At 45.9% G+C, this 15094-nt stretch overlaps 1 protein-coding gene across 3 annotated transcripts in view; it reads left to right on the forward strand.

Annotated features, from left to right (window-relative positions):
- The first annotated feature begins 7588 nt into the window (after positions 1-7588).
- Positions 7589-15094, forward strand: part of TMCO4 (transmembrane and coiled-coil domains 4) — a 107696-nt gene continuing 100190 nt past the window's right edge. The window contains exon 1 of one of the 3 annotated variants that reach the window (XM_051988369.1): positions 7589-7702. The gene's annotated coding sequence lies outside the window, so the exon portion shown is untranslated. The other 2 variants (XM_051988367.1, XM_051988368.1) reach the window with 2 other exon arrangements.

Consider the following 15094-nt stretch of genomic DNA (forward strand, 5'->3'; position numbering starts at 1 on the left):
TCAGCCAGTAATTGTAATTTTTAAAAATCTAGCAGTCAGGGAAAGTTTTTTGCTTGTTTGTTTTTCTGTGTAATTGTCTACTCTCTCCTACCCTCAATTCTACAACTGAAGTAAATACTGGAGATTTAGCACAGGTTGGATTGTAAATGTTGGATAAAGTCTGTAGGACTTTGGTAAAGGTATTTCCAAATGGCATAGTAATGTACTGCCACAAAAAAGGTGCCCGATAACATGGACGAATGGAATAATGCCATCACTTCCGAAGAGCACAATTTCCAGGCAAGTTCTCGCAGCCCATTAATATTATTTATTGATGTTACTACAAAGGCAGGCAAAAATCCCATTGTAGAGAGAAAAAGAGCTCAACCATTTTATCCTTGTCAAGGAAGAGATACTAGAATGGTTTGCGGCTTCCTTCTCCAACTCATTTTACAAATAAGGAAACTGAGACACACGGGATTAAGTGACTTGACCAGGGTCACATGGCTGGGAAGTGTCTGAGGCTAGATTTGTTTTTTTTAATTTTAGTTAAGGCCCAGCCTGGTCCCCATCACCATCCCTCCCGCCCTCCTTTTTCCTAGTGTCCACTCCATGTTGGCTAGCTGTCTCCCATGCTCTCTCTCTACTCATCCCCCCCTCCTGGCTTAAGTCCTGCCTTTTACAAGGGGCCTTTCCCGACCCTCCTTAATTTCATGGCCTTTTCTCTGCTGATTATTTCTGCTCCACCCTGCCCCGATCTTCTTTGTCGGTAGTTACTTCCCCGCTGTCACTAGACTGTGAGCTCTTTATAAAAAGGTTTTCCACATTTCCTCCTAACACCTTCTCTCTCTGTACTCGGCCTCTTGCCGGACGACTCCTGCCCCAGCTAACGCTGCTCTCCCAGCATCCCGAGATGCTCCCGGGGACCTCCGGGCAGCCTGAGGCTTTCACTACCGTGCATCTCTCTGGACACTAGGGCCTTGGTTCCCCTGTTCTAACAGCGACTCCTCTCTAACATACGCCTCCCAACTGCTCTGGGCCATCTCAGGCCAGTCCCCGTGTCCAGGTGCAGGGAACTCAATATTCCAGGGCCATAAAATACTTGACAAAGAGAAGTTTATTCAGTCACTAAGGGGAACAGTGAGGACGCTCCCTTTGCCTCTCCCTCTGGTGCCACGGAAGCAGTGCCCACAGAGGAATGTCAGTGCCCCGGCAGCGAGAACTCCGAGAAGCCCCGGCTCGTCCCAGGCTGGCCTGTCATCGGCCTGTCACCGCGGGCAGCCAGGATGGCGCAGCCCGAACCCAGCCCCTGCCCCTGTGCCAGTCAGCCCAGGATGAGCTTCCTGCCCCTTAAAAGAGAGATCAGCCTGGCCCATAAGGCAGACGCTGCTCCCACCACACCCCATGTTTGTGAAGAAGTTAGCACAGCAGCCGGGCACCTGACAGGAGCCTAATAAGTGCGGTGTCCTCTCCCTAGGCCTCCTGAGCCTCCTCTTCTCATACTCTCTCCTTGGGGAATCTCATCCTTTCCAGAAGGTGACTACCACCTCTATTCGGTGGCTCAGGCTTCTGGCTCTCCCAGAGATCCCACCCGCAATGCTCCTCCGCTTCCAAACATGGAAAACCAGACACAGGGACAGGATCAGCAGCAGGGCCAGGAGGAGATAGACCCCAGGCCAGCCTGAGTGGGAGAACTCCAGTGGCACTGCCTCTCTGTTTCTGTCTCTGTCTCTCTCTGTCTCTGTCTCTCCCTCTCTCCCTCTCCCTCTTTGTCTCTTTCCCTCTCTCCTTCTCTCTCTCTGTTTCTCTCTCTCTCTCCCTCTCCCTCTCTGTCTCTTTCCCTCTCTCCTTCTCTGTCTCTGTCTCTGTCTCTCTGTGTCTCTGTCTCTCTCTCTCCCCCTCTCCTTCTCCCTCTTTCCCTCTCTCCCTGTCCCGCTCTTTCCCTCTCCCTCTTCCTCTCTCCCTCCCCCCCCCCCCCCCCCCTTTCTCTCTCTGAACTTTTTCTCTCCAGTGAGCTCTGGAGACCTCACTCCACACATTGATGAAGAAGGAGGGTAGGAAGGAAACATGCATTTATTAAATACGTACTATGTGCCAGACACTATACAAACATTCTCTCATTTGAGCCTCATGGGAACCCCAGGAGTTAGGGGCTGCTATTATCCTCTTTTCCCAGGTTGTAGATTGCTCATCCTTCTTTTTCCAAGAGAACCAATGGTTGATGTCTCGATTCATGCAGGAACTGGATTTAACTGAGGCAGAGTCAGCCTCCCTGCCTTTTCCAGAGTCCAGTGGCAGGACAGAATCAGGACACCTGGGGCCGGCCCAGGGGGGCGTGGATGACCTCAGCACCTGCTTCAGCTGCTCATCCACCCATTCCACCGGGAGAAGTCTTCCCATGCTTGGTGCAGACACCCCTAACTCCCTGTTACCCTCAACCTGGCTTAGCCTGTCTGCCAAGATGGTCTGACCTGGCATGGCACTAGGCACGCAATAGCTTCTCGGAGTCACAGGTGAGAGGTCAGTGGATTGGGATGGATGGACAGCCCTGAAAAAGACCTCCCACCAGAGGAGCTGGTCCTCCTGAGCACCCAAGTATCCCTGGGATGAGGGCAGTGAAATACAGAAGAAAACTGATATAAAGGAGGAGGAAAAAGCCATGACAGGGGTCACCCACTGCTATGAGAGCCAGCTCTCTCACAGCAAAGATGTGACCCCAGATCCTCCCGGTGTCCCCATACTCTCCCCCCATGGGAAGGTCATTACTCTTAGATGTTAATTGCTAGCTTCAAGCCTTAGAGTCTTTAATCAGCCTTAATGATTAAATTAACTCCTTAATTTAATTAACTCCTTAATAATTACTCCTTATTCTGAAGAGAATGGTCGTCTCTACTTGTAAAATTCCAGGCATCAGCCAGCCAACCAGTGGGGGGATTATTTGAGAGATCACAGAGAAGCCTTCCCAGAATTCCTGAAATCACTTTCTACTTATAATCATGTATGACTGTAAATATTCAAATTTTTTTTAATTCAAAATTTTTAAAGGGGTTAAGTCAGGCCTTGGAGAGCCATCTCATCCAACTCCTCCCCCACTTTATAGATAAAGAAGTTGAGTTCTAGAAATGTCATATGACTCACCTGGAATTACGGGGGTTCTAAGGAGATTGGAATCCAAGTCCTCTAACCTAAAATCCAAAGTTCCTCGGTTGTCTGGGTTCTTAGGGTACCTAACTCTCTATTCACAGCCATATTTCATATTTTACGGAGGAGGAAACTGAGGTAGACAGAGGCAAAATAACTTGCCCCTTCTCACATAGTAATTGTCTGAAACTGAATTTGAACTCGGGTCTTCCTGACTCCAGAACCAGCACTATCCACTGTGCCACCTAGTAATTTTGGAGAAGGATGTCAATGGTGGGAACTTTCCAATAAATCATTTGTAGTTTTAGTCTGTATCATCTACTGGGTTGAGGTCCTTAAATCCATCATGAGTCGAACTCATCAGAATGGGAGTTCCTTGAGATCAGGGACTGTCTTTCTTCTTTTTTCCCCCATCCCCAGCCCTTAATATAGTGTTTGGCACATAGTAGGCACTTAATAAGTGGTGACTGATTAAGTCTTGAGGAAGAAAGACATTTATTTGTCCAAAGTTTATCCCTTTCAAGTTATATGTGGGAAAGGCTGACTAGTTTTCATCAAGTAGAGAACAATTCTCTGTTTACTTTCTCTACAAACTTGGAAATTACAGACTTTATATTTTGTTCTCTGCTTTTCTTTTTCCACATTTTCGAATCAAAGAATTTTAGAGCTGGAAGACACCTTGAAACATAGACTGTCAGAACTACAAGGGACATTATAACAGTATAGCAGAGCTAGAAGGAGCCTGGGAACATAATCAGAACTTGGAGGGGCATTAGAGCACAGGATGTCAGAGCTAGAAGGAGCCTTGCAACATAGACTGTCAGAACTGAGGGCCTTAGAATATAGGATGTCAGACCTAGGAGGCATCTTAACACAAAGAGTGTCAGAAATGGAAGGGACCTTAGAATATAAAGTGTCAGCACTGGGTGAGGCCTTGAGATATAGAATGTCAGTGCTGGAAAAGACTTTAGAATATAGAATGTCACAGCTCAGAGAGGCCTTAAAGTATCAAAGCTGGAAAAGGTCTTAAAATATAGAATGTCAGACTTGTGAACTTGAACAGGGTTTCTTAAGCTGGAGCCTGTGAAGTTTTAAAAATATATATATTTATAACAATTTTAATGTAATCAGTTTTCTTTGTAATCCTATGCATTTTATCTTATGCATTTAAAAACATTATTCTGAGAAGGGATCTATAAGCTTCACCAATTGTTAAAATGATCTATGATTCAAAATAGTCCCAGTTGGGAGCTCAGAGCTGGAAGAGGCTTTAGAATATAGAATGTCAAAACTGGAAAGGATCTTAAGATGGATAAATGAATGAACATTTTTAAAGCACATACTATGTGCCAAGCACTGGAGACACAGATATAAAAATGACTCTGTCCTCAAGGAACTTAATTTTAAAAGTGAATAATCGCTAAGAGGAAGGAACTGAAGACCAAAAGGCAGGCCTGGAGTCCTTAGGATGCAGTGGGAGAGCAGAGTATCTGGAAGGAAAGGTAGGTTAAGAGTTGAATGAAGCAAAAAGGTCAAGAAAGATGATTGAGAAAATCTCATTAGATTTATCAATCCAGAAATCCTTAGTAATTTTAGAAAGAACAGTTTAGTGATGAAGCCATAAATCAGATTATAGAAGACTTAGAAAATGAAAGGAAGTGAAAGCACAAATGTAAAGTTGTTGTTGTTGTTTACAAGTTTAGCTGAGAAGGAGAGAAGAGATAGAAGATTATAGGTAATAGTCAAACAAGCAGAACCAGGAATACAGTGTACAGTAACAGCAAGACTGTGTTGATCAACTGTGAAAAACTTAGTTCTTCTCAGAGGGTTCAATGATCCAAGGCAATCCCAATCTGCATCCAGAGAGAGAACTATGGAGACAATGTAAATCAACACATGCTATTTTCACTTATTTTTCTTTTCCTTCTGTTTTTTTAACCTCTTGTGGTTTTTCCCTTCTGTTATGATTTTTTCTCTCCCAACATGATTCTTAAAGAACTGTATATTTAAAAAATTAATATGCATGTATAGCCAGAAAAAGAAAAATAAACAAACAAAAAAAGATTATAGCTAGGAGGGATGTTTGGATCTAGTCTTCAAGATGTTACAGATTTGGTTGAGTTTGTAGGTAGAGAAGAAAACAGTAGTTAGGGATGTGTGGGTCAGAAACAATTAATAAAACAATTGGATAGATCTCTAGAAGCAAAGCAAAGTTTATTTTACATTCTGGAGAACAGGGATCCCACCCGTTGAGCAGACAATTGAAGGGTTCGGGTTTTAATCCCTAATGCAAATCCCCCCTCCCACCACTGACCCTCATCCTTATTGGCTGAGGATCTTACATTCTAAATGCAGGAATTGCCCAAGAAATTGAACTTGACCAATAAGTACATAGTTGCCCATATTTGGCTGAACTTGATCAACAAGTACATAGTTGCCCACATTTGGCTGAAATAGGGAGGATAACAAGAAGGGGGCTTACGTATGCTCTTAGGGGGATAAAAGGGAGGGGATAGCAGGGAGGACACTTTAAAGTATGTCCTTAAGAAGATAACAGGGAGGAGACTTTAAGTATACCCTTAGGAGAACAGCAGGAGACACTTTTAAGTATGCCCTTGACTTACTGCTTAAAGTCCTTCAGGCCTACTCAAACTTTGAAATAGATGAAGCCTTACTCGATTTTCACAACTGTCTTGAAAGATCTCACCTTATCTCGTTCAGGGAGAGATTGAAAGTTGAGTGAAGATAATATGGGTTATCTACTGCAGAAGATAGGAGGCAATCTGATCCAGACTCCATGTAGTGACCAGTTTGACCTTGGAGAGGAAGCACTTGCCTCTTTGTGAGAGACTAGATTATAGGTGATAATAGAAGATAAAAAGTGGGGAGATGGACAGTGGAGAAGATGAGAGAGCTCAGAGGGGAAGGCATTCTTAAATAAGGGAGAGAGGACTAGGAAAAACTTCCTGCAGAAAGCAGGATTTGAGCTAGCCTTGAGTCTTGAAGGAAATCAGGGATAATAAGCGGAAGTAAGAAAGGAGTTTTTCAGGCATGGGAGAAAGATGGGGTGGATCCTCTTCATTCTGAAATACATGGAGAAGGACAAAATATAAGAAGACCGTGGAGGTAGAAGAGGCCATTTTTTTCTGCTTTAAATACCACACAAGGGATTTTTATTTTTGATCCTGGAAATAATATGGAAGTACTGGAATTTACTGTGGAGGGGAAGACATATGGTTAGACTTGCTCATTAGAAAAGTCACTTTGCTAGCTGAATGAAGGGTAGATTGGAGTAGAGAGACTTGAGACAGACACCAAGGAGAAGGGTACCTGAAAGTAAACTCAGTGGTAGAAATACTTTGTAGTCATTACTTTAAATTTCAATCTACTCTCCTCAGGAATCAAGGTATTCTGTAGAGGGAAGAAAGCTAGCAGGCTTTAGAAGGTGATTGCATCTTGGTTCCAGCTATATATATATATATATTTTTTTTCAGAAAATGTGTCTTTGATGTTCATTGGTTATCAATGATATTGGGAAAATTTTTATTGCGCAATTGTCTAACTCTTTGTGACTCTGGGATTTTCTTGGCAAAGACACTAAAACAGTGTGCCATTTCTTTCTCCAGTTTATTTTACAGATGAGGAAACCGAGACAAACAAGATGAAACGATTTGCCCAGTGATTTGAACTCAGGTCTTCCTAACTCCAGGTCCCATGTTTCTGTCCACTGAAAAAAATACAAGAGGTCATTTATCTCAGGACATTAAGGAGTGGGTGATATTGGGGCTATATTAAGTAGCCGTCTACGTTACAGAATACATCTGATGAGCTTTCTGGCTCATAGCAGGAGAAACCCATTCACAATGCCCGTCTGTTGGGGAACGTCTGAGTCAGTCATGATACCTGCATGTAATGGGATATGATTGCTCTGTAAGAAATCACGAATCGGCTGGCTGGACATTAGGGGACTTAAGCGGTGGGTTGACTTTGGGGTTGTCCGAGGCAGACCCTCAGACGCAGCCGATCAGAAGTTCCCTGGGGACCAGACTCCCCGGCGAAGTTGGAGGCTGGGAAAGTCATTTCCCAGACCCTTGATAAGGATTCTTTTTTGTTGGTTTGTTTCCTTTTGATCCTCCTGCAATTTGAAGACCTCGTTTGCTTTCAGACTTCCCAGACGAGGGCGTCCCCCAACTTCTTCCTGGGTGTCTTCCCTACACAGACGCCGAGTTCAAGCAGGGGCAGTTCGCTTCTTTGGGTGTCCAGCAGCAGGTGCTTCATAAAAGCACGTCGGCGGCTGACAAAGCGGACTCGGACCCCGAGCTGCGGCCTCGCGGGCAGCTTTGGGGCATCCCTTTGGCCCCGCGGCGGGCGGGGCACCTCGGGACAAGCCGGTGCGCGCGGGCGGCCGGCGGCCAGCCCGGGCCGCGTCATGCGCCCGCCCCGGGAGGGGCCGGCCCTGGCCTGAAACCCCGGGCTCTGGGGGAGAAGGAAAAGGAGGAGGAGCAATAGGAGGGACCGGGCCCGGCTGCCCGGGCCGAGGGGGGCGGGAAGAGCCCGGGACCTGCCGCCGGCCGCTGCACGGGTAAGGCTGCGCGTAGGCCGGGAGAGGGCTGCGGCTGCCCGCGCTGGGCTCTCTGGGGGCGCGCCCTGGCCGCACGTCCACCAGCGGCTCCCGGCGGTCCGGGTCCTTGCCCTTGAACTCTCCTCCCCTTGCCACGATCGAGTATTTCGCTGTCTTCCCCGGGGCCCGGGAGGGTGAGTGTGCCCCCCTCCCAAACCCCGACCCCACCCCCGTCCCCCAGGACAGGTCCCGGAGACCCTCCCCCAGCCTTTGGCCCCCTGGCGGCTGGGACTCTGGGCTGTTCCCAAACTCCACCCCCGGCCCGGCACAAACTTCCGCGGTCTAGACCCGCCTCCCACCGCTAGTGCCTCAGGCCATGTGCTCCCAAGCTCCCCCGGGAGCCGCCAGCCCCTCCTCGGGAGCCTCCTCAGCCCCCTGCTGTCCGGGTGCGCCGGTACCCCTCGGCCCGTGGTGTTTTCTTGGCACAGCGGTTAGTTAGCACTTCCTTCTCCCGGGGATTAAGGAGAACGGCTAACCGCGGTGGGGCTGGATTCGAACTCCGCTCTTCCTGACTTCTTCTGCTCTGTCCACTCAGCCACTTGTCCGCCTCCTAGAGCCCTTACTCACCCAGCAAAGTTATGCAACCCCAGATCAGGAAGTAATGGCCCCTAACCGACTTCCTGGAAATGGCATGGTAGAGTTAGCGTTGAGATGAAAGATGTCAGAGCCGGGAGGGCGCTTAGAACCCAGGAGGTCAGAGCTGGAAGGGCCTTAGAACCCAGGAGGTCAGGGCCGGGAGGGCCCTTAGAACCCAGGTCAGAGCCGGGAGGGCGCTTAGAACCCAGGAGGTCAGCGCTGGGAGGGCCCTTAGAACCCAGGAGGTCAGCGCTGGGAGGGCCCTTAGAACCCAGGAGGTCAGAGCCGGGAGGGCCCTTAGAACCCAGGAGGTCGGCCCTGGGAGGGCCCTTAGAACCCAGGAGGTCAGAGCTGGGAGGGCCTTAGAACCCGGGATGTCAGAGCTGGAAGGGCCTTAGAACCCAGGAGGTCAGAGCTGGAAGGGCCTTAGAACCCAGGAGGTCAGAGCTGGGAGGGCCTTAGAACCCGGGATGTCAGGGCTGGGAGGGCCCTTAGAACCCGGGAGGTCAGAGCTGGGAGGGAACTTAGAACCCAGGAGGTCAGAGCTGGGAGGGAACTTAGAACCCAGGAGGTCAGAGCTGGGAGGGCCTTAGAACCCGGGATGTCAGGGCCGGGAGGGCCCTTAGAACCCGGGATGTCAGGGCCGGGAGGGCCCTTAGAACCCAGGAGGTCAGGGCCGGGAGGGCCCTTAGAACCCAGGAGGTCAGAGCTGGGAGGGTCTTAGAACCCAGGAGGTCAGAGCTGGGAGGGCCCTTAGAACCCGGGATGTCAGAGCTGGGAGGGCCCTTAGAACCCAGGATGTCAGGGCTGGGAGGGCTCTTAGAACCCAGGAGGTCAGGGCTGGGAGAACCCTTAGAACCCAGGATGTCAGGGCTGGGAGGGCCCTTAGAACACAGAATGTCACAGCTGGGAGGGTATCTTAGAACACAGGATGTCAAAGTTGGGGGGTAGGGCCTTAGAACACAGTGGGAGACCTAGAAGAGATTTTAAAATAGGAAATAGCAGACCTAGAAGAAACCATACAACTTAAATCAGAGCTATAAGGGGTATACATAATATGTTAGAAGACAAAAAATCCTTAGAACACAGTGTCAGAGATAGAAAGGACATTAGGTATTCCAGATCAGTTCCCTCACTTTGTAGCTTAGGACATTGAGACTCACTAGGCAAAACTGACTTTTCCAAGGTCACTTGGAAAACAGAACTAGAGTAACTTTTTGGTAAAATGCAACCAAGAAATCTCAGAAATGTCCTTTAAAATATCGGATCCTAGATCTAATGCTAGGAAGTACCTCAGAAGCCTTATGGTCCATCCCTAACATTTTACAGATGAGGAAACTAAGACCTGACTTGCCCCAAATCATCCAGATAATAAGCACTTGAGGCATTTATTTGAATCCAGGTTCTCTGACCAGCAGCAATGTTCTTTCCATTTCACCACAGAACTGAGAGTATATTGAATTTTTTGTAAATTAGGATTCCTCATTCTGGGAGAAAAAAATAAAAGAGAGGAGAAATAGGCTTGACACAGACTTATTCAAATAGGGGAATGTTGTATTAGGAAACAGAAGTAAACAGAGGTTAAATGGCTTACCTAGGGTCACAATTTGAATGCGTATCTTTCTGACTACAAAGAGTGCTCTATCCACTGTACCATCTGTCTGTTTCCATTTTTTAAAAAAAAAGTCTAAGATTGAGCTGTTTGGCCATCCAGGTTGGCAAAGGCCAACCTAAATTTGGCTAAATTTGGGAGTATTAAGTTGGAGAAGGAGAGGCCAGGTGGAGAGAGCAGATCACAGTCCGGCCTTGTGGCCTCAGAAACATTGGGTCACTTTGAAATTAGGAAATGGCCATTCCGGGATCACGAGGATCTCATTCCTGTCATATGGTCCAACCAGGCTCAGAACAGATTTGAATCCATTCTGCCCTTCAGATTTCCCCTTGGGACGCTGGTTTTGGCCTGAATACACTTCTTTCTGGACATTTTTTCCTCCCTAGGATTGATGGTCATCCAGGACAGTTTGGGAAAACTCCTTCCTTCTTCCCCAGGCCCTCTCAGCTCCAAAGCCTAACCTTTGACACTCAAGGATGTCTAAAAACTAAGGAAAGGGTATTGAGTAGGTGGGACTGAGACCCAGGTCACTAGGCTACTACTCTTGGTGGACTCCCAACTTTCCCTTGTATATTATCTGTCAATTCACTAGAGTAACGTTGATTCAAACTCAAACTCACTGTCCTTTTTGCACATTCCCCACCTGTGGAGTGAGAGGAGTGGGCACACATTGAAACTAGAGAGTGGTAAAGCTCATTTTTCAAACTTACTCTTCCTTCACTATAAGGACATCTTGGGCTCCTTTTCTTCCTGTTCTTTCTGTACTGTCAAACCTCAGTAAAAAAATCTGATAAATTCCTTTGTTTTTTTCCTCAATACTCCAAAGATTTTTGTCAGCAGGAGGAAGACCCTCTACTCTGCAGGTAGCAGCTGCTCCTCCTCCCCTCCCCCGACCCAAGGTGGCCTTTGAGATTTGCCATTAACTAAAAAATGTGTCCCCCCCCTCCAGGATGAGCTTCTTCAGTCTTAGCTAAGCTGGTCCTTAGGCAGCAGATACTGTCACTAGGTTCCTACTTTAAAGCTTTTCCGGGGTCATAGACCCTATAAGGAGGAGCATCAGAAAAAGATGTGATTGCAGGAATTCAGTTTTTTAAAAAGCTAATGTAGGATTCTTTTTTCTTTTAAAGCCCTTCCTTTTGAGAGTTAACATTTTAATGGAGACTACAGGTTAAGACAAAAGGACTCAGGCACTGACAAAGAGATAAGGGAAATATTTGGGTGATAACCATCAATTTACCTCTAATTCTCAACAGAGGGTGTTGCCTCAAACTTTGCTGAGAAAACAGTCTGGCGGGAGCTGGCTCTCCTCCCTGTAAAAGTAGCCTCCATAAATCCTAGCAGCACATAGAATTCTCTTCTCATTTGCTTCAGTCTCTGATAAAGAAAGACCCTTTTCCTCACAAAGGATGAGGCTCTTGATCCCATCCCCTCCTGGCTCCTTCTCAAGTTTGCCCCTTCCACCATCTCTACCACCAGTCACCACCATAACAACCACCATCATCATAATCACCAAGATTCACCACCACCATTTTCCATTCCAGTTTACTGGCTTCTTCTCCTTCCTACAAACACACCCAAATTTCCTCCATTCCTAACAAAACAAAACAACACCCTACCCTTGACCTTCACAGGCCTTCAATCTGTTACCTATTCCTCCCCTCCCTTTCACCACGAGGCTCCCAGAAAAGCCAATTGCTTTCATTTCCTCTCTTCTGATTCAGTTTTCTGCTCTTTGCAGGCTCACTTTGGATCCCAAAACCTGTCTGAAACTCCTCTCTCCAGTGTTACTAACAATTTCTTAATCACTGAATCCAGTGACCTCTCCTCAGTCCTTGGTCTTCTTAATTGGCTCTGCAGTAGTTGGCTGTGTTGAGGACAGAGGGAGACTTTATGGGGTTTTTAAAGGGCTGTAGGGAAGAGAATTGAACTTAGTAAGAAGTAAAAAATATATAGTTCTGGTCTTGACATTGATACTGCTCTGAAAAAAAAAAATCACTTCACTTTCCTTATCCATGTGTGGTTCAGAAATGGTGAGGGGTCACCATTTAATAAAAAAAAGCTGATGAGACCTTTAGAAGCAAAGCAAAGTTTATTATACATTCTCAGGAGAAGGGCATCCCACCCATGGAGCAGACAATCGAAAGGAGGAAGCACCTTCTGGGGCAAGGTCAACACTTTTAATCCCTAAGGCAAATACCCCCTCCCACCACTGACCCTCATCCTCATTGGCTGAGGGTCTCACATTCTAAACCAAGAAATTGAACTTGACCAATAAGTACATAGTTGCCCATATTTGACTGAAATAGGGAGAAAATGATGTCATGGGAGGACAGCAGGGAGGGGACTTAAGTATGCCCTTGACTCAATCTTCAAAGTCCTTCAGGCCTACTCAAACTGAAGTAGATGAAGCCTTACTTGATTTTCACAACTGTCTTGAGAGATCTCACCTCATCTCGTTCATCCATAAAAGAATACAAAATAACATTAATAATAATATAAAATAATAACTTGCACTCTCAACTTTCATAGGGTTGCTAGTGAAGAGGGCTTAATAAAACTTAAAATGCCACGGAAATGTGAGTTGTTGCTTTTTAATTGGATGAGATCCCTTTGTATTAGCCCTAGTGATTTTTTGCCAAAGGTAGAAGGGGAGCCCTTATCTTGGAGATAATAGGATCTGGATTCAAAAACTTCCTCTTAAAAAGATTATTGTCCATGATTCTAGGCAGGGCAGGTCCCTAAGCCTCAGGTAACTCATCTGTAAAATGAAGGGGTTGGACTCAATGGCCTTTAGAGCCTTTTTCTGCTAGTTCTATAATCCTTCCCCCTTCTGTAAGTCCTTTGGTCTAACTCTTCTCTAAGAATGAAGTAGAGATAGTACTTCTTTCTACATTGTGCCTAGCAAAAAAGAAATGAATGATTAAATGGGATCACCTCTGGGAAAGTATGAGATAACAAGGACAAGAAATGCAAGAGAATTGTGAGGGAGAAGATGAAGCTAGAATCACTGAATGCTGGGTCTGGGTGGGAGTTTAATGGTTTCCAATCCAGGCCAGACTTTTATGCTCATGACTCTTACTGCTCCTCAGCCTGGAGTCTCTGGGCCTGTAGGCTAGTTCTAATTTGCAAGGTTGTTTTATTCTGTTAGCCTTTTCCTGGTGTATCGGATAGCTGGGTATGTTAGTATGGAGTTTTTTATTTATCATTTATTAAACACCTACCATGTGCTAGGCCCTGTGCTAAACACTAGGGATACAGAGAAAGCCCTTAAGAATGGGGGGAACAATATCAAAAAAACATTGTACAAATAAAATATATACAGGTTAAACTGGGGATTTAAGGAGGTCTGGGAAAGGCTCTTGCAGAACCCTTTTCAACTGAAACTTGAAGGAATCCAGGAAAGCCACAAGCACGAGACATAGAAAGACCTCAGAGATTAACCTCGCCATACCTGAATCAATCAATTGATCAATCACGCCTTTATTAAATCTGTGATGTGCCAGACGCTGCTCTAAGAATTGGTTGTTTAGTCGTATCCAAATCTCTGTGACCCTATTCAGAGTTTCCTTGGCAGAGAGATCCATTTCCTTCTCCAGCTCATTTTACAAATGAGGAAACTGAGGCAGAATGAAGTGACTTAGCCAGGATCACACAGCTAGTAAGATTTGAACTCAAGGAGATGAGGTTTCCTAATTTCAGGCCTGGGGCACTATTCACTGTACCATCTAACTACCCATACTTTGGGGATACAGAGGTAAAACCAAATTATATCTTGCTGTTAAGGAGCTTACATCCTATCAGGAAAACAAATGTATAATAAATATAAAATAAAAATGTAAGTATAAAATATAAAAAATATATAAAGTAAATAAAACAATAAATGTATAAAAAAGTAGGCACAAAATACAAATAAGTAGATTCAAAGTAATTTCTTTTATTGCAGATTCCAGTAACTGAAGGGAGTCAGGGAAAGCCTTGTGCAGGAAGTGATGCTTTATTTGACTCCTGAAGGGAGCCACAGAATCCAGAGGGAGTTCATTGCAGGGATGCCAGAAAGCCTGTACAAAGTCATGGAGGAATACCCTCAGGGAAATGAAATGAAAATAGAATGGGCTAGTTCATTTGAAAGGTAGAACATAATTGAACCTTTGGGAGCTGATAAAATCCCTCACAAAAAGCCGGGGGAGAGAAGGGGTTCCAGGACAGAACTTGGGGAACAACCTACTTTAAGAAGATAAGATGAAAAAGCTCACCCAACAAAGGGGACTGAGGAGGAGAGCCCCCCAGAAGAGCTATATTACAGAAACCCAGAGAGGGGAGCGTGGTCAGTGGGGTGTTTTGTTCTAAAAGGTCAAGAAGGATGAGAACCTAGAAATTTGGCAATAAAGAGGCCCCTGGTAACTTTGGAGAAGAGTCATGAAATCATACACCAGATTGCAAGGGGTTGAGAAATGAGAGCAGAGGAAGAGGTAGTGACAAATGTGGAGAGTTAATTGGTTTTTATTGAGTTCAGCTGGGGAATGGAGAAGCTTGAAGGAAAGGGAGGTCTGTATAAGCATCCTCTTCCCCGTTTCCAGCAAATGGTCATCTAGTCTTTGCTGGAAGACCTGAGGTGAGGGACAATCCCCAAACCATCACCTCCTAAGGAGAGCCATTCCACTGCGGGACAGCCCTAATAGTTGAGAACCTTGTCCTTTCACTGATCTGCTCCAGATCCTGCCTTAGCTGAACACGTTAACCATTCCTACATAACCTTTCAAATATTGACAGCCCTCACGTTCTTCCACAAATCTGGGGTGAGATCCTTACCTCTTCCCTTAGATCCAATCCCCTCCTGCCACTGCACCAATCTGGGGCAGATCCAAGATGAACCCATTCCAATATTTATACTGGACTTTTGAGGGGATAAAGAGAGGAATGAAGGGGAATACAAAGTTTGGATAGTCTGTCTCAGGCCTTCCAAACTTAAGTTTTAGAAAGCTGTCATGTTTCAAATGGGGATGGAAGGATTTTCTATGAACATATACATTTTTCCCTTCCAGTTCAGTGACTTAATTATCTGAAGATCTTTGGGTTTATCAGTTAAACTGTTACCGTGGAAACACAGTCGGATGCCAGAAATAACTGACAACGTTTGAATTTCTGGCTCAGTTTGTAAAGCTGAA

Source organism: Antechinus flavipes, chromosome 3 (genome assembly GCF_016432865.1).
Source record: "Antechinus flavipes isolate AdamAnt ecotype Samford, QLD, Australia chromosome 3, AdamAnt_v2, whole genome shotgun sequence".
NCBI classification, from domain to species: domain Eukaryota; kingdom Metazoa; phylum Chordata; class Mammalia; order Dasyuromorphia; family Dasyuridae; genus Antechinus; species Antechinus flavipes.